Below are 22,762 nucleotides of genomic sequence, written 5' to 3'. Positions count from 1 at the left end.
ACATACTCAATGGGGGAAAGGCTAAAAACGTTTTCCTTAAGATTAGAAACAAGACAAAAATGTCCACTTTCACCACTACTTTTCAACATTGTATTGGAAGTCTTAGCCACAGCAATAAGACATGAAAGTGAAATAAAAGGTATTTTAATTAGAAAGGAAGAAGTAAAACTCTTGTTATTTGCTGGTGACATGATACTATATATAGAGAACCCTAAATATTCCACCAAAAAAACCATTAGACCTGATCAATTAATTCAGTAAAGTAGCAGGTTACAAAATAAATATTCAGAAGTCAATGACATTTTTATACACCAATGATGAACTTTCAGAAAGAGAAATTAAGAAAACAATCAATCCTATTTACTATAAAATAACTGGGAATCAAATTAACCAAGGAGGTAAAAGAACTGTTCTCAGAAAAGTATGTCATTGAAAAAAGATATTGAAGAAGATACAAATAAATGGAAGTATATACCGTGCTCATCGGTAGGAGAATCAACATTGTTAAAATGGCCATACTACCCAAAGCAATCTATAAATTCACTGCAATCCCTATCAAAATAACAACGGCATTTTTCAGAGAGCTAGAACAAATAATCCTAAAATTTATATGTAATTATAGAAGACTCCAAATAGCCACAGCAATCTTGAGAAAGAAGAATAAAGTTGGTGGTATCACACTACCTGACATCAAACTATGCTACAACACTACGGTAATCGAAACAGCATGATATTGGCATAAAAACAGATACATTGACCAATAGAACAGAATAGAGAGCCCAGAAATAAATCCATGTCTATATGCTCACTTAATAAATGACAAAAGAGGCAAGAATATACATACAATAAAGTAAAGACATTCTCTTCAATAAATGGTTTTGGGAAAACTGGACAGATACATGCAAAATAATAAGAAAAGAAAAGCAACTGGACCACCTTCTTAGACCGTATACAAAAATAGATTCAAAATGAATTAAAGACTTAAATGTAAGACTCGCGACCATAAAACTTCTAGAAGAAAACATAGGCAGTAAACTCTCTGATATTACTAATAGGAATTTCTTTTTGGATATGTCTCCCCGGGCAAGGAAACGAGAAAAAATAAACAAATGGAACTACATGAAACTAAAAAATTTTTGAACAGCAAAGGAAACAATCAACAAAACTAAAGACAACCAACTAATTGGGAGATGATATTGGCTAATGATACCTCTGATAAGAGGTTAATATCCAAAATATATAAAGAACTCATACAGCTCAACAACAAAAAAGCAAACAATCTAATTAAAAAATGGGCATAAGACTTGAACAGACACTTCTCCAAAGAGGAAATACAGATGGCCAATAGACATATGAAAAGATGTTCAATGTCACTAATCATCAGAGAAATGCAAATTAAAACAACAATGAGATATCACCTCACACCTATCTATCATCAATGATGGCTATCATCAATAAATCAAAGAACAACAAGTGTTGGCAAGGATGTGGAGAAAGGGGAACCCTCATACATTGTGGGTGGGAATGCAAATTGGTACAGCCACTATGTAAAACAGTCTGGAGGTTTCTCAAAAAGTTTAAAATGGATATACCTTTTGACCCAACAATTGCACTTCTGGGTATTTATCCAAAGAAAACCAAAACAATAATTCGTAAAGATCTATGCACCTCTATGATCATGGCAGCAAAATTTACAATTGCCAAGGTATGGAAGCAACCTAAATGCCCATCAACAGATGATTGGATAAAGAAGTCATGGTTCATATATACAATGGAATATTACTCAGCCATTAAAAAAATGAAATCCTACCATTTGCAAAGACATGGATGGACCTAGAGGTTATTATGCTGAGTGAAATAAGTACGACAGAGAAAGAGAAATACCATATGATTTCACTTAAATGTGAATCTAAGAAACAAAAAGAACAAACTAATCAAAAACACTCCGAAATATAGAGGACAATCTGGTGACGGCCAGAGGGGAGGTGGGTTGGGGGACTGGGAGAATGGGGTGAAGGGTTAAAGAAGTATAAATTAGTAGTTGATTGGTGGTAACAGGGATGGGAAACAGGGAGTGCAGTTAGCATTAATATATTGGCTAGGTGGAGAGCCAGAGGAGAGAAGGAGCAATTAGGGGATCGTTTATAAACTATATAGATATCTAACCAATGTACTTTATACTTGAAACTAATAATAAAATTAAATTTAAAAAAAAAGAACCAAGAAAAATAAATAATAAACTATTATTTTAAGTTGTAAAAAAAAAATTCTCTCAAGGAGTTTTGCAAATAAATCGTTTTATTTATATGACTATGGATATATGCATGGATTCTGATACAGGTATTCTAAATTGCCTAATTTAAATTGTTTACATTATAGTTTTGTTTAATTAATTACAAAGTCATCATTTGTTTTGAAAGCTTATGGCTTCAGGAAACAGCCATTTTAACTGATCTAGACCATGTAGACTAGGAGGAAGCTATAAACTGCCTCATCTGTGGCATCAGAGGGGATAATGGGCCCTAAGTGATGACCAGGGGCCTCTCATGGTGCTGACTGAGAACAGTGCTTTGGACCAGAGAGAAGCCATGATGCCAGGCATAATGGGTTTTTATCTAAAGGTAAAGCAGCAGCAGAAACATCCCCAGAACAAATTGTGAGAGCAGAGGATACAGAGTGAACAGAGTGGAGGAGGGGTGTTCAGGACTCTTGGGGGCTCCATGCCCTGCCTGGGATATCTGTGTAGCTGGGGTAAGGGATGTGGCATTTAAACACTAGAAGGTAAATGTCTTCTAGATGTCTCTGAAGCTCATGAGGTAGGATGCCTGATGAAAATGGGACACAGCATGGAAACCTGCTGCAGGCAAAGTAGGTTTGCATAGAAGTGGAAGAGATGATGTACCAGGCAGTGCCAGGTGCCTTTTGTGCATCTCCTCGTTGCATCCTCACAAGATCCTGGGTGGCGAGTAGGGTGATCCCCATTCACAGATGAAAAAACAGACTCAGAGAGGTGAGTCTGTTTGGAAGTGGCAAAGCTCAGAGCTTGAGCCAACTTTGTTTGGAAGTGGCAAAGCTCAGAGCTTGAGCCAACTTTGCCTGATTGGTTTGGTTCTTTTTCAGAAGACACTCAACTACAGCCAGATGCCTGCTGTCGGAAGACCAGTAGATGTAGTAAAAGGAGCAAGAAACAGAAATGACATTGTGAGGAAACTTGTTTGGCCTGAGAGACAGTGTGAGGGGTCATTTGGTGATACAGCTAAAGAAGTAGGCACAAGTGCAAAATGTGGTGACAGGGAATAACGGCTACCTGGCTGTGGGAGATAATGGTGAAAAGGAGAGCACCTGAGGGCTCCTTGGGCTACCATGTGGGTGGCTGGATTTCCTATTCATCAAAGAAGCAGGGAGGGAGGTGATTTTCTGTTTCTTCTCTGCACCAGCTGGTTAAGTAGGCAGGATGGGGGAGGAGTTGCCACGACTCAGCATCACTCCTCAGTGCTGAGGTCACCTGATCTCTCACCACCCTGGGGCACTGGTGGAGATACCAACTGGGTCCTGCACACAAGCCACAATCTCCCACATGAGTTTGGGGACAATCTGAAATGTCTTATTTGTTTATGTACTATGGCATGCCTTTCCATTACAGTGTAGACTCCAGAAGAGCAGGGATGGTTTCATTTTTTAAATCTATGGTCTTATATCATATTTCCCTAGAAACAGATTCTGAGGCTCATTTGGGGATGTTTTTAGGAGCAATATCTGTAGGAGTATGAAAGAAGCAGGAGTGGACAGAGGGAGAGAGTGGACTGCAAAGCCATCAGAACAGAGGTGTCAGCCTGGAGCTTGGAGCTTGAATTGTGACTGGATACAGTTTGCCCCCAGGAGCAGGAGGTGTAATCATGGGCAAGGGAGCTCTTTATTGGATAGTGTGATTCATGGGGAGGGACTCAGTTGAGAGCCATGGACAACCAATTTCCTGTAGCTGGAATGGGTACTTATGTCCTGATAGGGGCCAGGTCTTGGTGGCACATCCCATCATCCACTGCAGGTGTGTCCTTGGGCCTGGAACAATGCCTGGCATGTGATGATGATGATGATGATAATAGCTACCCCTTATGGAAGCAGGGCAGGCCTGGTCTTAAGCACTTTATGTATATATTAATTCCTTTGGTCCTCGCAATAATCCCCTGTGGTAGGCACTATTATAATCCCTATTTATAGATGGGGAAAACTGAAGCCCAGTGAAGTTCCATAACTTGCCTAGACTCACCACTATTAGGTAGTGGAGCTGGGATTTAAGCCCAGGCATGTTGGCTCCAGAATGCATACTCTGAACTACTTTGCTAAATTGCCTTCCCTATGCTGTATGACATCCTTAGATATGTATTCAAAAACATTTGTTGACTAAATGAATGAGGAACTCACCAGGCCCCTGTCCTCTATTTCTTTCTCCTCTTTTTCAGGCCAATGGAGAGAAGAGAGCAACAGGGACTGTGCTGAGGGGAGAAGGGGCTGGGGCAACATATCTGGGTCTCTTCTGTGGAGGGTACTGGAAACTGGGTGGGAATTAATCCCTATGCTAGGAGTAACCCCCTGACTGTGTGGAGTAGGGAGGTTTTCTGGGCCTTAGGAGATGGCTGGGACCCACACATGCATCTTTGATTCCTCCTTCTCTCTCTGCAGAGTGTCCAAATCAAGCGATGGACTTTGTCCTCCTGATCAATGACTGTGGCAGCATTGGCCAAAGTGACTTTAAGCAGATGTCAGAGCTCTGATGGACCAGTTTGAGGGCACCAACACCCTAGTGAAGACTGGCCCCACTGGGAGGAAGGAGAGTCTGTTTCTGGGGAAGACAACCTGGGAGGTGGGGCTGGCATTGCTGGGGTTGCTGGCTCAGTGGACCTGTTCCATGGTGACAATGGGGTACAGGATTAAGATATGGTCCTGGCGCAGGGCTGAGTTGAGCCCCAATCCTAGGAGTTCTCCCCCATTGTATTTAATAGGTCCCTATATGCCATAGAAATATGACATTTTTGCTATTTAAAAGCATTGAAAGGATTATTAATTTTGCTGGGAAATTTGACTGCAGGTAACTTGGTCAAATAATTAATGATTCTTTATTATGTTTTCCATGTAACTTACGATTTATTTTATTTTATTATTTTATTTCCTGGTAATTAGTGTATATGTATGTACAAATCTTAACAAGTGAGGAAATATAGACTACAAATAATTTCATGTATTATACATTTTTTAAAAATTTAACAAATATTGTGGTTAGGAAAGTTATTCTTTGTAAACTCTGAAAGAAGCATTATTTGTTTTCAATTGTCTAGTTTTCTTTTGAGGCCATTTTTTTCTTCTGGGTTTCGGCATATATTTGTTGGGTCTCAAAAACACATAGAACATGGTTTGTAAATCTGAAATTATTCCGAAATAAAAAGCTTATTAAAAACAAAACAAAAACAACTTCTGAGCCCGGGGCCTCCACTTGGCCTCCGCAAATCTCGCTCATGAAGTACTCGAACCTCCTGGAGATCCACTTCGCTTCACTGCATTCCAGACCAGCTTTAGCCCTCAGAGCCTGGTGGATCCCACTGTCCAACTGAATGAACTGACGTTCACAGCCAGGGGGATCCTGACAATGGTGTAAACTGCCCCTCCTACTGCCTGCGGGATACCTGCCAAACCTCTTCTTCATACTGGGTCTGCACAACTCTTCTACCAGACTGAGGGAGGCTCTGGGGAAAGGGGCTTAAAAGAGAAGTGAGGGGGCTGTAGGCATAGTCTTCCCTGGAGTGTGCCTGGCCTCCTCGATCACTGATATAGGACAGGACTCTTTTTCCCCATGTTTCCCCTTTGCCTGGCCTTAGATTGGTTGGACCCCGAGCCCACCTGGGGCAGCCATCTCATGACACATCTGGGTTCCCATCCCTGCTTGTTTTCTGGGCATCCCTGGAAGTTACTGGCTCTTTCTGTCTCAGTAAATTGTCCAATGAGGATAAACTTAACTTGGTTGTATGATTAAATGAGATAACATGTGAGGCACTTCTGCCCAGGAAGTGCTGGATAAATGGTTGGGGTTTTATCCAGATAATGGTGTGGCCCCCCTTTATCACCCTGGCAGGGACTCAGACATGGTTGCCAAGTCTCTTTTTTGTGCCTTTCTCCCCACTCACCACCTTCCATCCCCTCATTTCTCATCCATGCATGCTCTCTACATTAACTGGGTGCTTATTATGTGCCTGCTCAGCACTGTGTGCTAGGAGTATTGCAGGAAGTGACACCCGATGGAGGAAATTGGACTCTCAGATAACTTTGTTAGAGGAAGGAGAATTTATTAGCCTGTGGAGCACGTGGGGCTTAATGACACCAAAGCACGAGCTCTCCTTGGTTAGATTTCTTATAGTGTATATACCTCTGCAGTGTCCAAGGGGCGCGCGATTCCTTTGTCTGAGTTTTTTCATGTGTCTCATGACTCAGGATGCGGAGGGGGAGTTTCAGGTAGGGGCTGCAAAGGGGAAGGACTTCCCAGACCACTGGTTCTATCTATTTACAGATCGTTTATCTTGTAGGTGTTACAAGAGTTTCTAGAAGGTCATTTAAAATCTATAGGGTGTGGTTAATCTATAACCGGCTGAGTCAGTCATTTCTGCAAGCCCTTTCCTTTGCAGTTTTCAGATGCCCCCTCTCCTCTCTTAGAAAGTTCATGAAGAAAAAGGCTTAAGCGGTGAGGCCAGAACAGAAGATGTGGTTCTGTTCTGAATGGGAGGCCTGAATATCTGGGATCCTTTACTTTGTGCACACTGCTGGGTGCTGTTCTGAGGTTGGTGCTGGAGAAATGCTGAACACAGGGTGCTTCTGCCAAATGCACCCTCTTTACTCCTGGGTAGCTCTTTTGCATTGGACACTGGACAACAGAGAGGAAAGCCTCCGTCCCTTGAGTTGAAAGTCACAGGAGTGGCATCCCTTTTTAGTCTCTGGAGCTCCTTCCAGCGGTAAGAGGTGGTGTGGTCCTCATCGGTACTGTTCTGCTCCCTATCACCCAGAACAGCAGCCTCCCTGCTTCCAGAGCCAAGGCCATCTCAGAGCTGGACTCAGCCTCTCCCTGACTCTGACTAGGATTTGGTTTTTAGGGGGTGGAGGGGTGTGTTGGATTTTTTTCAGAAGTTTCATTACAAAAAAGACAAAATGGCAATAACATTAAAGAAATTTGGGGGGACTGACAGCCCCTCTAGCCAATCAGTATTTTAGCAACAAGAAGGGATAAGCAACAAGAAGGGATAAAAGTACAAATGAATAAATAGTGTCAAAACAGTGTCATTTTCATTCTTGTTTTTATTCAGACATATTTTATACAGTCACAATCAGGGCAGAAACTATTTTCATCCTGTCCTTTTTTTCATCTGTTATAGAAATCTTTTCCACACGTCTCTACAGCTTTTATTGTTTTCCTTTGAAATGGCTGTGTACTATTTAACCAAGGCCCTGGGTCATGATTTGCTAAATGCCTTTCTTAATGTTGGGCATTTAAGTTGTTTCTAGTATTATATTGGCATGTGTGTCTTGTCTTGGTTGGCATGTGTGTATATTCTGAGTTTGTAGAGCTACGCTAGCTTATAGTTACATTTTTAATAGTTTGTAACAACTACCATAGAATTAACTGCAGTAGGCCATTCACTACTGTAAAAGCTTGACTTCATTTGATCCTCAGAATAACTTGATAGATATTATTTGTCTCAGTTATCTATTGTTGCCTAACAAACCACTCCCAAATTTAGTGGCTTAAACAACTCTTTTATTATTATTTTACATGATCCTGAGGCTCAGCTGTTCTCACGTCTTGTGTGGCTGTGGTCGGGTGGCATCTGAGGCTGCACACGAGAGCTTCATTCACTTGGCTGCTCCCTTGACAAGATTAGCTGGAAGGCTGGGCTCAGCTAGGATGGCTGGGCCTCTCTCTCCATGTGGCCACCCCATGGGGTGTCTCTAAGAGGGTAACTAGACTTCTCATGGTAGTTCAGGGCTTCCCAAAGGCAAAAGCTACCAAGGCTTCTTAGGCTCATAACCTCTAGCATGGTGTCACTTCCATTGTATGCTACTGATTAGAGCAAGTTATAGGCAAGGTTCAGTATGGTAAAGGAATCAGATGTGGCTCACTGGGGGCCACCTTTGGAGAGCAGCTGTGGTACAATTGTTATTCTTATCCTGCATGGAGAGCAGTAGAGGCTCAGAGAAGTAAAGTAATTTGCCCACAATGTATCTGACTCCAGAGCTCCCACTCCAAACCATATTGCCTCCTAGGAATGGGATTCCTTAGTAGTTGTAATTTTAGGAACAAGGAATATGAGTATATTATTGGTCTTACTAATTATTATTAGTATGACTTTCAAAAAGGGCTGAATTGATTTTTTAAAATTAATTAATTTATTTTTTATGGTGATATCGGTTAACGAAATCCAGTTTCAGCTGTACATTTTAACAGTAAGGCATATAAAAATATTTACAATGTGTATTCATCTCCCATAGTTAGATTTCTTTCTATCACCATATGTTTGACCCCTTTTACCCCATCTACCTCCTCTCCCACTCTCCCCTACCCTCTGATAACCACTAGTCTATTGTCCATGTCCATGAGTCTCTGTCCTGTTCATTTGTTGCTTTTAGGTTTATATCCCACATATAAGTGATATCATGTGATTTTCAACTTTTTCTGTCTGGCTTATTTTGCTTAGCATGAATATCTCAAGGTCCATCCATGTTGTTGCAAATGGCAGTATTTCATCTCTTCTTATGACTGAGTGATATTCCATAGTATATATGTACCACAGCTTCTTTATCCAATAATCTATCATAGGACACTTCAGTTGTTTCCATGTCCTGGCCACCATGAATAATGCTGCTATGAACATCGGTGTGAACTGATTTCTCAACATGCCTTACAGAGTCAGAGGGTACCAGGACTCCCTAGTTTCTCCAGATGAGCTTCTAGCACTACAAATGATTTCTTTCCAGAATCAATCCCATCTCAGTAGAGTCATTTCCTTTTTTTCTCTGACAGGAAAGAACTATTTCATAGTAAGAATGGGGCCTGCAAAAGTGCCAAGAAGATCCTCATTGTCATCACAGATGGACAGAAATACAAAGACTCCCTGAAATACAGTGATATCATCTCCCTGGCTGAGATAGTTGGCATCATCCGATATGCCATTAGGGTATGTCCTCTTCTTCATGGCTCCCCCAGATTAGGCCTGCACCTCACTCAGGCAGGAAGTCTGGTGGGCTCCTCCTCCTCAGCTGCCTCTCTGCTATAGGTAGGAGATGCTTTCCAGGAACCCACTACCAGGCAGGAGCTAAACACCATTGGCTCAATGCCCTCGCAGAACCACACATTCAAGGTAGACAACTTTGAAGCACATGGCAGTATCCAGAAGCAGCTGCAGGAAAAGATCTTTGCAGTCAAAAGTTATGGGGAACAAGCTTAGGTCTTAGAATTGAAGAGATCTTGATCCAATTGTCCCCCAAACCTGGAAGATTTATTCCTACTTTCAGCTCACCACAAATTGTTCCCCAGAACCCAAGCCTCAGACCACATTCTCCTTCCTCAGGTTCTTGTAGTCTCATGGCCTCTGGGAGCCTAAGCGACCTATTTCCTTACAGGAACCCAGTTGAAAAGAAGTAGCTCTTTCCAGTAAGAGATGTCACAAGAAGGCTTCGGTTCAGTACTCACAGTGGTAGGTAGAGCAGGTGCTTGATAAACAGGTTTCAGACACTAACCCTGGGCCAGCCCTTGACTGTAGCTAAGACCCAGAAGTAAATAAGAAAGCAGACTCTTTCTTTAAGCTCACCATTTAGTAGGGGAGAGACATTCAGGCAGTGTAAGTAGGTGCTGGGAGCACAGCAGAGCACAGGATAGTCAAGGTTCCTGCTCTCATGGAGCATTTATCTAGTGGGAGGAGATGACAAACAATAAATGAAGGACTTTCAATTGTGCTAAGTGTTGGGATAGAGAAAGAGGTGATTAGAGGAGGCCCGAGGAGTAATAACTGAGGCTGAATGATGAGAAAGGGCCAGCACTGGAATAATCTGGGGAGAGATTGCTCCAGATAGAGGAAAAAGCAAGTACAAAGGTCCTGAGGCAGGAACAAGTTCACTGCATTGGAGAGATAGAAGGGCCAATGTAACTAAAATAGAATGAACTAAGGACAGCATGGAAGGAGACAGACGTAGAATGGGAAGGGACAGACCATACAGACCATAGCATGCCTTGTCCAAAAGTGTATTCAAAATATCCACAGGGATTTGCTTCAAAGTTATTTGGGGGATTGAATGAGGGGGATGTAGAAATGAGATAAGGTTTGTCATGAATCTAGGTCATAGGTACTTATAGGTTCATTATACATTTCCTTCTGCTTTTGTATATGCTCTAAATTATCCACAATCAAAATATTTAAAAGGCAGTAAACAGTGTATGTAGAGCAATAAATGCCTATCACTCCCTGAGGGAATTGAGAAACCCTCACAGAGGAGGTGACTTTGAGGTTGACTCTTCCAGAGAGGGAAGTCGAGTCTTAGAAAGAGAGAGAGGTGTCCAGGTCGAAGGCTTGATGTGTTTTGAAACAGAGGGTAACTCCACAGGTTTGATTGAGATGGATCCTAAGGGGCTTGTGACAGGGAGCCAGACTGGTTTGTCAGTAGGGTGGTGGTTGTACATTTAGGTACATTAGGTACATCTCCTCTGCTTGTACATTTAGGTACATTTAGGTACATCTCCTCTGCTCTATCTTCTACTGCCCCTAACTCTGGGGCAGTAGAAGATAGAGCAGAGGAGAGCAAGCTAGGAGGCAGAGAGGGCAGTGGGTGAGAAGCAATGGAACTAATCATGGCAGGGGCAGTGGGGATGGACTGAGAGGCATTAGGAATCAGGGGCGCAGAGGCTGCTGGTGGGGGCTAGGGAAGAAGAAAGAGAATTCCAAATAATGAGTGGAGTCGGCGGCAGGGATTGCTTTGGAATTGCTGTCTCTTCTCGCTCCCTTCTACTCAGCCCCAGAATCCTTTCTTCCCAGGATGGACCAGTTCCGGGGCTTTTGGGGAGCTTCAGCTGGCCTGGATATGCCTTTCTGTACCCCCCCAAATATAAGAGCATGTGCACATGAGGGATTCTTACTTGGGTGAGAAAAGGCTTTGGTTGTGACAGGCGGGAGATGAGATGCCTGGGAGGAGCAGGAGCCCAGGGCCTCTGTGCTGAGGCCTGGTCTCTTCAGGTTACTCCACAGAGCTGGCCCTTTGGAAGGGGGTGCAGAGCCTGGTCCTGGGGACCCCCCACCATCAGCACACCAGGAAAGTTGTCCTCTTTGCCCAGGTGTCTGGGCAATGGAGGCCGAAGGCTGAAGTCACAGGGAGTGGAGGAAGTCAGAGTGGAACATGAGGGTGGCAGTCTCCAGGGACAGAGAGGAAAGAGATGAAGGGCTTTGGGGCTTGTGGTAGGGAGGTACTGGTCCCTGGGGAGAGGCAGTACCTTACCCAGAAGGGGTGCCTCTAGCAGGGGCAAGCGGGGTGACTTCAGCCTCTGCCGTCCAGATCGGCTCCTACTTTGGGGCCTCCCTCTGCTCTGTGGACGTGGACAGAGATGGCAGCTCCGACCTGGTCCTCACTGGGACTCCTCATACTATGAACCAACCCGGAGGTTGGGGGGCAGGTGTCTGTGTGCTCCTTTCCTCGGGGGGTGAGTGGCTGATGGAACCTGGGCTGGGTGGGGCCTGGGTGTGGGGTGGAGGAGTTGCCCGGGTTGGGAACTGGCACTGGTTTTGTTCTGCAGAGAGCTAAGTGGCAGTGTGAGTTCATTCTCTGTGGGGAGCAAGGCCACCCCTGGGGCCGCTTTGGGGAAGCCCTGACAGTGCTGGGGAACGTGAATAGGGACAAGCTGATGGACATGGCCATTGGGGCCCTTGGAGAGCAGGAGAACCAGAGTGCTGTCTACCTATTTCATGAAACCTCAGGACTGGGCATCAGCCCTTTCACAGCAAGGTGAGGAACCCTGTCTTCGGCCTCTTCTAGTTCAAACTCCTTTCCATTTCTTAGATTCACCTGATGCCACCTCTTGTCAATGGCTTTAGCAGGAGCCATTACCTCTCCTTCTTTCAGTAGTTTATTTCCCTGAATTTCACCAGGCCCAGCTAAGCACAATTATCTTTTTTACTCCTTCGGTTTCAAATAGACTTCAAACTGTTCTGCGCAGCTTAATGGTTAAGAGATTGCAGGCCCCAGATCAAGGACCTGGCCAGCCAAGTCAGCTGTATTGTTTTAGGCAAGTGACTGAGTTAGCCTCTGTGAGCCTTAGTTTCCTTCTATAAAACTTTAAATGATTAACAACCTCCTAGTCTTCTTGTAAAGATAACTCAATGGGAGTACCATTCATCAAATATTTATGAAGGAACATACGAATGATAAATAAATGAATCTATTATGTTTTTATCATTATGCTTTTATTTTGTTGTCATTCTGCACCATCATGATGAGTGGGCCCAAAAGAACTTTTTTCTCTTTGTTTGGAGTCCCTGAGATTCTTGCTCTGCTTGCTTTCCATTCCTATCCTCTCATCTCTCCTTTTTGATTTCTCCATTCAGATCCACTTTTGCTGCCCTCTTCTTCTCCAATCTTTCTTCTCAAAACTTTTCATTACCTGCCCTTGACTTCTACTTCTCCTTTCCCTCTCTGGCCAGAGGATGGCAGGCTGCCAGTTCTCCCCCAGGCTCCAGAATTTGGGGCAATCTCTGAGCCTAGGTCAGAATGTCACCCAGGATGGACTTGCAGACCTAATTGAGAGGGCCCAGGGTCATGTGCTGCTGCTCAGGTGACAACTCCCCACATCCCAACTCTGCTTCATATGCATCTGATTCACCGAGGTGACTCTCCCTTGTTCTCTTCCTAGAGGCCAGAGTCCCCTCCTCAGCTCCCATGTATACCCTCAGGTGCTTGCCAGGGCTGAACGTGGGGGTGGCCATCAGATTCATGCCTTCAGAGGTGGTGAAGGCTGTGTACCAGTGCCAGGAAGAGCTTGTTCACTCTCGTGGAAGCTGGGAATGTCACAGTCTGTCTCACTATCTGCAAAAGCTTACTTGCAGCTAGGTGAATTTTCTCCAGTGGACCCAGTTCATCACCCCTCAGAGGTTCTTAGTCCTGTCCTCAGAACAGAATGGGCCCAGGAATCCAAATCTCACTTTCACGCCTACCCAGATACCAGTGTCAGAAACCTGGGTCCCTTCTTTTCCCCCTTACCACACCCAGGACTGTAGGTTTGTCTCCAGGATAAATCTGGAGTCTGCCCACTTCTCTCCACCTTTCCCAGCCACTGCCTTTCTTAAGGCCACCCTTTTCCTTCCTATTTACACGTGGACCTGTTCCCACATCCTGTTCTTGCAACCTCCCTTCATTCTTCAAAGAGCAGCTAGAGTTGATTAGCTCTAAAATGCAAATCTGGCCTTCTTGCTCCCCTGCTTAATACCTTTCTACTCCCTCCTTCTTGCATATATAAAGATCAAAATCCTTCCCCACAAAGCTCTTAATGATGTGGCCCCTCTCTGCCACTCCAGCCTCGCCTCATCCCATTCCCCCTCACTCCATACATTTTGTGTAAATGTGCCAGCCTTCCTCTCCCTTCTGGTTTTAGCCACTATTCCCACAGTCTGGGATGTTCTCTTCCCCAATCTTCACCCTACTTCTGCTCATCCCTCAGGTCAGAGCTAAGACAAGGTCTATCCAGAAAAGCATCTCTGAGGGTCTGAGTTACCACTGAGAACCCACTCTTGCACTGATCATGCTGTGACATATGTCCTATGTGCTTGTCTCCTTTCCTAGACTGAGTTTCATGAGGGCAGGGACCATATTTATCTGTCTTCTCCACGTGTATCCTCAGCACCTGGTACAGTTCATGGCCAATAGAAATTGCTCAGCATGAACAAATGAAAACAGAATATTTGAGATTCTCTTTGACTTCCTGTCTTCCATCCTACTTCTGCTTTAGGTGATGTCCAAAGCTCTGTCAGGTACAATATGACATTGGATGCAGGCTGTCTGATTTCCCGTGCCATTTTTGATAAGGCCAAGAACTGGACTTTGACTCAAAGAAAAACCCTGGGGCTGAGGAATCACTGTGAAATCATGAAACTGCTTTTACCAGTAAGGACTTTGGGTTCTGGGAAAGGGAGAGAGAGAGGGAGGAAGAGCCCAAGCAAAGCTAGCTAGCCTCTGAAACCCCTGCTCCTTGCTGTGTGAGGTTGGATGGGTAGATAGACTGGGGCTGGAGAGAGGAAGATTATTGCTGGAGAACCTGGCTCTACAGTTTGGCTGGGGCACTGTGTGACAATGGGGAATGGATCTAATGGAAGAGAAGCCCCAGTAGTGAAAAGTAAGAAGAGTGGGTTCTTGAAAAGCCATTCTTCCTCAGGACTGTACAGAGGATGTGGTGAACCCCATCATTCTGCACCTCAACTTCTCCCCTCATCCCAGAACTTTTGCCCTGTGCTGGCTATGGGTTCACAGGACCTCTTCACTGCTTCTGTGAGTCTTCTGATGCAGTCCCAGGGATGTGCTGATTTTCACCATGTTTCCATGTGCTTAAGAATCTAAGTGGCTCCCAAATGCCTACAACCACATCAAGTCCAAAATGCCACCACCCAGTTACCAAGACCCTGCCTAGACTGTACCCTACACATATCCCAGCTGGTTATCTACTTTGTTCCAACATAAAGTTGGTTTTCATTCTGCAGATTCTTCCTAACTTATCTAATTTCTCCCTGTGCCTTTGTCCATGTTGTATCTCTTATTTGGAAAACATTTCCTTCTCTCCAACACAAAGACCTTTTCTAGTCCTCAAAGCTCCAGTCTTATCTTCCTTTATTTTGAAAACCACATTCAGCATCTGTCACTTCTTCTCTGGCCTCCTATTACATCATGGTGATACAATGCCAAATATCACATAATTGGAATCATAGCTATCTGTATGTACCTCTGTGACTTTCTTGGAATTGTAGGTTCTTTGAATGCAAGAACCATGTCTAATTTGCCTGTAGTTTCTACCTTTCCTAACCCCCTACCCAACTCAGAAACTGTCCCCTTATTGATACTTAATAATGTTTGTTGAATAGTTGTTCCAGTGTGAGTTGGATGTGACTCCTCAACTAAACTTTATGTTCCTTGAAGCCAAGGATCTTGTCTTAGCTTTCTTTTATATTCTAACTGCCCCTCTCCCACCACCCCACTCCTTACCAGCATCTAGCACAGATCTGGGTGCAGGGTGTGTGCTCAGTAATACTCAGTGTTGATGAGTGCTCCTAACGAGGGGATTGGAGAAGGATTAAGACATCGATGGGAAGAGAATATATTGTTTTGCTGCAGCTCCCCTTTAAGAACTGTGGGCAAGATCTCCTCTTTGAAGAGGACTTAAATGTGAGTGCTATCTCCTTTCATATCCAGACACTCAAGCTTTTGAGTCTTTCACACTCATAGGATGAGACGTGCTTGTGTTTGACTTCGGCTGTCCTAACAAAGAAATGATTTGGTTGGAATGTTATCAGCCTGTAGCTCATGAATTCCTACAGTTCTGCCTCTGCCTCTGATCTAATTCCAATCTATTTCCAATGGAGTGTCTCTTTCAGTGCTGTCTTTTCTCCTTCAGCTTACAGTCTCTGGTAGTGAGGAGCTCTCTGGAGTCAATGTGATAGTGACTTTGTGGAATGAGGGCGAGGATTCCTATAGAACTGTGATCAACTTCTATGACCCAGCAGGGCTGTCCTATTGACACGAGTGTTAGGAATTCAGGTAAATAGCTCCCTTGGGCTCTAATTGGCCAGGAACTCTCCCTTTCCCTAGGGTATAGTATGTTCCTTTTAATTCTTCTATGGTGAAATGTAAAACAGACACACACAGAAAAGTTATAAAGCATGTGTGTAGTTTAATGAATAATATTAAGTAAATATCTATGCAATTAGCATGGAGGTCAAGAAATAAAATCCTGCTAGCACTCCCAGAAGCCCTTTCACTACGTGCCTTTCCTCATTACAACCTCACTCTCTCCCCAGAGGTAATCACTAGTCTGACTTTGTGATAAGCGACTCCTTGTATTTCTTTATAATTTTACCACCCACAAGTACATCCCTAATACTGTTCAGTTTTGCCAATATTTGAACTTTATATAAATAGAAACATGTGGCATGCTTTTTGTGTGTGTTTTTTTCTTCAATATTAAGTTTGTGAGATTCATTCATGTTGTTTTTCGTGGTTATAGGACATTTTTGTTGCTATGTAGAAGCCCCTTGTATGACTGTACCACAATTTTTTTACCTATTCTACAATTGATGGCCATTTGAGTTGTTTCCTGATCTTGGCCATGATAATTCTTGGACATATATTCTGATGCACCTATACATTAATATTTGGAAGGTATCTACCACATGTGGAATTGCTGAATCATTAGGTATGCGTATCTTCAATTTTCGTAAGTAAAGCCAAATCATTTTCACCTACTTACACCTACTTACACTTGCATCAGCAGTGTATGATAATTCTTGTGGCTTTTACTTGGCATTATCTGACTCCTCCCCACTTTAATTCACTCTTCCCTGCTCCCTCACTTCCACCCTTGACCTAGGGATGTTGCTGTCTCCCCTTAAGAACTGGATCTCTGAAGGTGGGCGTCTCCTCCCACTCGCGGCACACACCTGGGGCCTGGTGCACCTGGGGCCTAGTACCTTCAGCGCACTTGGGGGGCCTGGCACACCTGGGGTATGGTCTGTGGCTCCACCTGGGGTGTGAACTCAGGACCTTCTGTGTGTAAAGCAGACGTACTAACCACTACACTATGGGGCCACCCCTATCTGACTTTTTAATTTTCTTCAATCTGGTGGGTGAGTAATAATATTTCCTTGCAGTTTTAATTTGAATTTCTCTAATGAAGTTGGGCAACTTTTCACATATTTCCTGGTCATTTGGAGTTCTTCTTTTAGGAAGTTCCTGTCCAAGTCTTTTTCTTATTCTTCTATCGAGTTGTCCATCTTGTTCTTATTGAGTTGTAAGAGTTCTTTACATATTCTGGTTATTAGTCCTTTTCCAATTATATTTGCTCAAATATCTTTTCCAATCCTGTTGCTTGTCTTTTTGGTCTCTTTGCTGCATCTTTTAATAAATAAAATGTCTTGATTTGATCGTAGTTGATGTTAATCAATCTTTTAGTGTTTTTGTTTGTGAATCTTGTTTAATAAATATTTCCTTACTCCAAGGTAATGAAAAAATTTTCCACTATATTATCTTCTAAAAGATTTATAATTTTGACTTTTGACATTTAAGTCTTTATCCAATTGTAATTTATTTTAATTGATGAAGAGAGATAGGGATCCAATGTTTTGTTGCTGTTGTTGTTTTTCTTTTTTTTTTTTTGTATAGGCCAATTTTCCCAGGACCATTTATTGAAGAGTCAGTCCTTGCCTCTACTGCTCTATAATGCTACCTCTATTATATATGAAGCCCATGTATGCATGTGGGTAACTGTTTTGAATTCGTTTTCCTCCTCTGGAAGCAACCTCATCAGTGTCCACTGCACCTGGCATGTGAGGCTGTGCCCACTGGGAATGAAGAAGGCCTGAGGAGCATCAGCTGTAGCATCAACCACCCTTTTCTGAGAGGGCACTAAGGTCATTGCTTCCTCCCAAATTTTCTTCACTCTTTTCCTTTGTCCTGACTTATTTCCTTCCCTCAATCCCCCATTGCCTTCCCTATGCCCTTTTTCCTTTCTTCTTCTCTCAGGGTACCTTCATAGTCACATTTGATGCCTCCTACAAGGCCATCCTGGGAGACAAGTTGCTCCTGAGGGCCAATGCAAGCAGGTGAGCCCAGGCCAGGTATGATATGTCCCTCGCCTTCCTGTCTCCTATCCAAGCTAGAGACTCCTCTCCTGGTTTTCTCCCAACTAGGGCTCCTCCTCTCTCTCCAGTGAGAATAATAAGCCTACAACAAGCAAAACTACATTACAGTTGGAGTTCCTAGTGAATTATGCCATCTACACAGTAAGCAGCAGGTAATTAATCCCTGGCCCTTCCCTTGGACCTCTGACTGTCTTCCAAACCTGGTACTTCTGTAGCCCAGTCTGCTCTTTTGAGGATTCCCTCTGATTCCTCACATGGGAATATCTGTGGCTAGCCATATGTTTATACCATAAACAGATATATCTTGTTTTGTTGCACTTGGCTTTATTGCATTTCACAGCTACTGTGTTTTTTATATATTTAAGGTTTGTGGCAATCTTGTGTCAAGTAAGTCTATCAGTGCCATTTTTTTTTCAACAGGTACAGATGATGATTAGCATTTTTTAGCAAAAAAGTATTTTTAAACTAAGATATGTTTATTCTTTTAGACACAGTGCTATTGCACACTTAATAGACTACAGCAGCGGTCCCCAACCTTTTGGCACCAGGTACCAGTGCTCCTATCAGAATCTAATGCCTGATGATCTGAGGTGGAGCCAAAGTGGTGATGCTAGTGCTGGGGAGTGGTTGCAAATACAGATAAAACTTTGCTTGTTGGCCTGCCACTCACCTCCTGCAGTGCAGCCCAGTTCCAAACAGTTCAGGGACTGGTACCAGTCCACAGTCCAGGGGTTAGGGACCCGTGGACTATAGTATAGTGTAAACATAACTTTGATGTGTGCTGAGAAACCAAAAAATTTGTGCAAATCACTTTATTGTGATATTTGCTTGGAACTGAACCCACAATATCTCCAAGGTATGCCTGTACCATAATTCTTGCTTCTTCTCTGACAAACTGGTCTGCTTGTGGGACAAACACACTTTGCCATTGCTGTTCACTCCCTCCTTTCTCTTCATGATGTAGGCTTCTTTTAGCATGAAGCCAGTCCTATCTCTTGTGATAAACACAAATGTGCTGAAGCTAAGCTACTAGATTTAGATTGAGGCTTTTTTGAGCACTCTGAATTGGGGAACTTGTGACCAACAGGATATGGTCTTTTACCACACAGAGGAAGAGAAAGGTCAGGTTTTTTCAAAATTGAGAGGAGAGTAGACTTGATAAACTGTTGGGAAGGTCTCTAAGAGCCCAAGGACAATGCAGGCCACAAGAAAGGCAAGTGTAGGGATGCTGCTCTGGGTTCTGAAACTGGGTGGAGGAGAAGGGGCAGGCCAAGCTGGAAGCAGGGCAAGGAGCCCCACACACCTGGCTTAACTCCAGGGATTTAGAGAATTGGTTAGAAACGTACAAGATTGCCATGGGACACTCTCTGCTGCTGCTGCTGATGTACATATTTTTAGGGGAACTAGAGATGGGCATCAAGCAGTGTCATTGCCCTTCCAAACTCCATGTGTGCATTTCCCCTTCTATCCGTGGGAAAATACTGAAACTTATAGTAAGAGCTTACAGTCATATACACTCATGATGTGCTTTACATGTGTTTATGTTTATTTAATAATTTATGTTCATTTAAGTACTTTACATGTGTTTATGTTCATTTAATACTTCTAATAACTCCATGATATAGTTATTGTTATCCCCTTTTTACCAACAAAAAAATCAAGAGGTTAAATAATTTGCTCTGTCATTCAGCTGGTAAGTAGCAGAACCAGGAATCAAACTCAGATGGTCTGACTCCAGAACTTGTGCCCATAGCCATACTATATAGCTCTCTAAAGATTGAGAAAACTGAGTGATCTACTCAAATATGAAAATAGATTTGGAACTGGAAGATTTTAAGGTGAGAAAACTGAAGCAGAGAGAGAAAGGGTTTGGGTGGAGAACAGAGAGGAAGACTAACATACTAAAGGAAAAAATAAATTCTAACATTTATGGCATGGCTACAAACCTCATTATAGGTAGGCACTATTATTAGCATTCCCATTCTAAAGAGGAAGAAACTACAGGGCCCAGAGACATTAAGTAGCTTGCCTTAAATCGCTCAGGTCGAAAGTGGTGGACCTGAGATGTGAACCCAGATCATCTGGCTCCAGAGTCCATGCTCTTAATCATCAAGTTGACAGCCACATCTGTGGGGATACTGTGGGGTCTGGGAAGGCAGAGATTATGAATTTTTAACTGCTGAATCACCAGAGACAAGCACACTGTCTGGTACAGGGTAAATGTTTCTTGAAGGAGGCCATGAATAGATGAATGGATGGAAAGTCACCTGCAGCCAGAAACATTTATGTCCACTTCATGGGCTTGTGTTCATGTGCCATCTCCCACCACATTTACTTAACGGCCCCAGGATGGCCACATTTATTTTTTCATTCCCATCACGAAGGGGCTCACATTCTATTTTTTCTTGAGTGATCCATCTATCATTCCCTCAAGACTCCTTAGGCTTATTTGTTCTTGCAGCAGCCTGTGCAAACTTCACCTGAGGCCAACCGTGTTTATTCTAGAGAAAGCAAAACTAGAGAAAGCATATGAACACCTTTTCCCCATGGGAAATGTTTAAATGTTATGGGAGGTGATGTTTAAGTTTGGCCTTTAAGTGAAAGTTTCCAGAAGGGAGTGAGTAAGGACATTCAAAGCAGAAGAAAAAGTTTAAACAAAATCATGGGGATATGAAAGAGCTGGGATATCAAGGGATGAGCTAGCAGTTCTGGGTGACCAAGACAAAGGACATGGGGGAAGAGGAGCTGAAGCTGAGGCTGCAGAGGCTTGTGGGGACCATCATCATTTCTCTGGGTCATCTTGGCCCCAAAAGAGCCCTTGGCAGCAGGCTGAGGACGGTCCCAGGGCTGTTTTTCACCAACAAGCCCTCTCTCTCCAGACAGGAAGAATCCACCAAGCACTTCAACTTTTCAACTTCTGATGAGAAGAGCAGGAAAGAAGCCGAGCATCGATATCCTGGGAGAGGCCAGGGAATATTCATGTCTGAATATTCATTCAGCACCCATGGTGCTGCTAACATTGGAGGTTGGTGGAGAAAGATGGGAAAGAACCAAGGGCTAGAGCCAGGAAAGAAGTGGGATTTGGGAATACTCTAGGGACCACAGTTATGCTGCTTTGATTTTCTGAAGGTGAATAACCTGAGTCAGCGAGATCTGGCCATCAGTATTAATTTCCTGCTGAACAGTGTGGCTGTGTGAGATGTGGCTATGGTGGCCCCTTCATAGGTGCTTGCTTGCCTTTCCTCACTCTCCAGGGTCTGATTCCACAATGCCTCACACCCACTTACAAGTGAAATTTTGATCATTCTGTGATTCTTTATCTTTCTCACTAGAGTCTCTCCTGTGTGTCAGAGATGGAACCTCTCCAGCATTCTAACTTCTAGACCCAGATTCCAAGGAGTCTTGTGCTGATGAGAAAGGCCCTGGACTCACACTGTAGAACTAGTTGCTCACTCAGGAACACAGGAAAATGCACTGCTAGGTTGCAGAGCTATATATATGACCTAGAATATATATATAGGAAGTGTTAACCTATTCCTCACCCCAAATCTGACATACCATTTTCTCTTTTGGTTCCTCCTTAAGATCTTCCTTAACTTCATTCCTCTCTTGTCCCTAGGACTGTTCCATTGCTGACTGCCTGAGGTTCTGCTGTGACATACCCTCTTTTGGCACCCAGGAGGAACTTGACTTCATTTTGAAGGGCAACCTCAGCTTTGGCTGGATCGGCCAGGTGTGTAGGCCTAACTGCAGAGTCCCTCTCCCAGACTCAGGTGGTTCCTAATAAATCTGTGCCTATCCTCATGCTAGGACATTTCTCTGACTCTGAGCCTTCCCCAGAGCTGGTTTCCAGCTCTCCTGCTCTCTTTTGCAGACATTGCAGAAGAAGGTATTGGTTGTGAGTGTGGCTGAAATCATGTTCAATCGGTGTACCCTCAGCTTCCAGGACAGGAGGCATTTTCGAGAGCCCAGGTAGTGACTGTGTGGTAGGCAGTGCCCAGGCTGGTCAGAGAGCTTCTGATGCTAAATCTGTGATACTGGGTGGGGGGCTCACAAGCCTGGTGAAGGAGAGGATGAAGGTCCCTGGGCAGGACAGTTGTCCCTAAACCCATGAGTACCTTGGAGCATGGCCTGGGAAAGGAGGAGAAGTTAAAGGTTGGGGAAGCTGGGAAGAGTCTGGGATGGCAAGAGACCTTGCATCTTCTGATCTCCCAATCAGATGGAGATGATGAGGTCTATGATCCTATTCTCATTGTGGGCAGCTCGGTGGGAGGACTGCTGCTGCTGGTCCTCATCACAGCCACACTGTACAAGGTGATTGTTTTTATCTCACACTTGACACCACCAGCATCCAACCCAAGCTTGCACAGAAAGGATAGTATAGCAGGAAGAACTCAGACAATGGAGTCAGGTAGGTCTGGGCACACATTTTGGCTCTGTCTTATTGTTTAATGTCAGGCCAACTGTTCAACCTCTCTGAGCCTGTTCCTAGTTTTTGAAATAATAATAGTATCTACATCACAGAGTGGCTGAAGCAAGACAGAAATGAGGCCAGGATGTGTGCGCAGGCCTACCTAACCACAGAATCTATGTTTTTCTGCTATAGATTATGTGTATAACCTCTGTTCTTGGAACACAGTAAATACTAATACATGATAGCTATTGTTCACATAAGTGTTCTGGCACACAAATATAAGTCAGCATAATTTCCTTCTTCTCTCAGCTTCTTCCATACTCTCAACATTCTTCCCTACCCTCTTACCCAACTTTTTTGATTTACTTCCCCTCATAGCTTGGCTTCTTCAAACGTCAGTACAAAGAAATGCTAGATGACAAGCCTGAAGACA

At 43.7% G+C, this 22,762-nt stretch overlaps 1 pseudogene; it reads left to right on the top strand.

Moving 5' to 3' along the window:
* Window positions 1-1,678: 1,678 nt before the first annotated feature.
* LOC120620481 (integrin alpha-D-like) lies at window positions 1,679-21,905 on the top strand (annotated as a pseudogene).
* The last annotated feature ends 857 nt before the right edge of the window (window positions 21,906-22,762 follow it).

The sequence above is a fragment of the Pteropus medius genome, unplaced genomic scaffold (assembly GCF_902729225.1).
Source record: "Pteropus medius unplaced genomic scaffold, Ma_sr-lr_union100, whole genome shotgun sequence".
NCBI lineage: Eukaryota > Metazoa > Chordata > Mammalia > Chiroptera > Pteropodidae > Pteropus > Pteropus medius.
The sequence above is the reverse complement of the archived record's forward strand: the minus strand, read 5'-3'. Positions and strand labels throughout refer to the sequence as shown.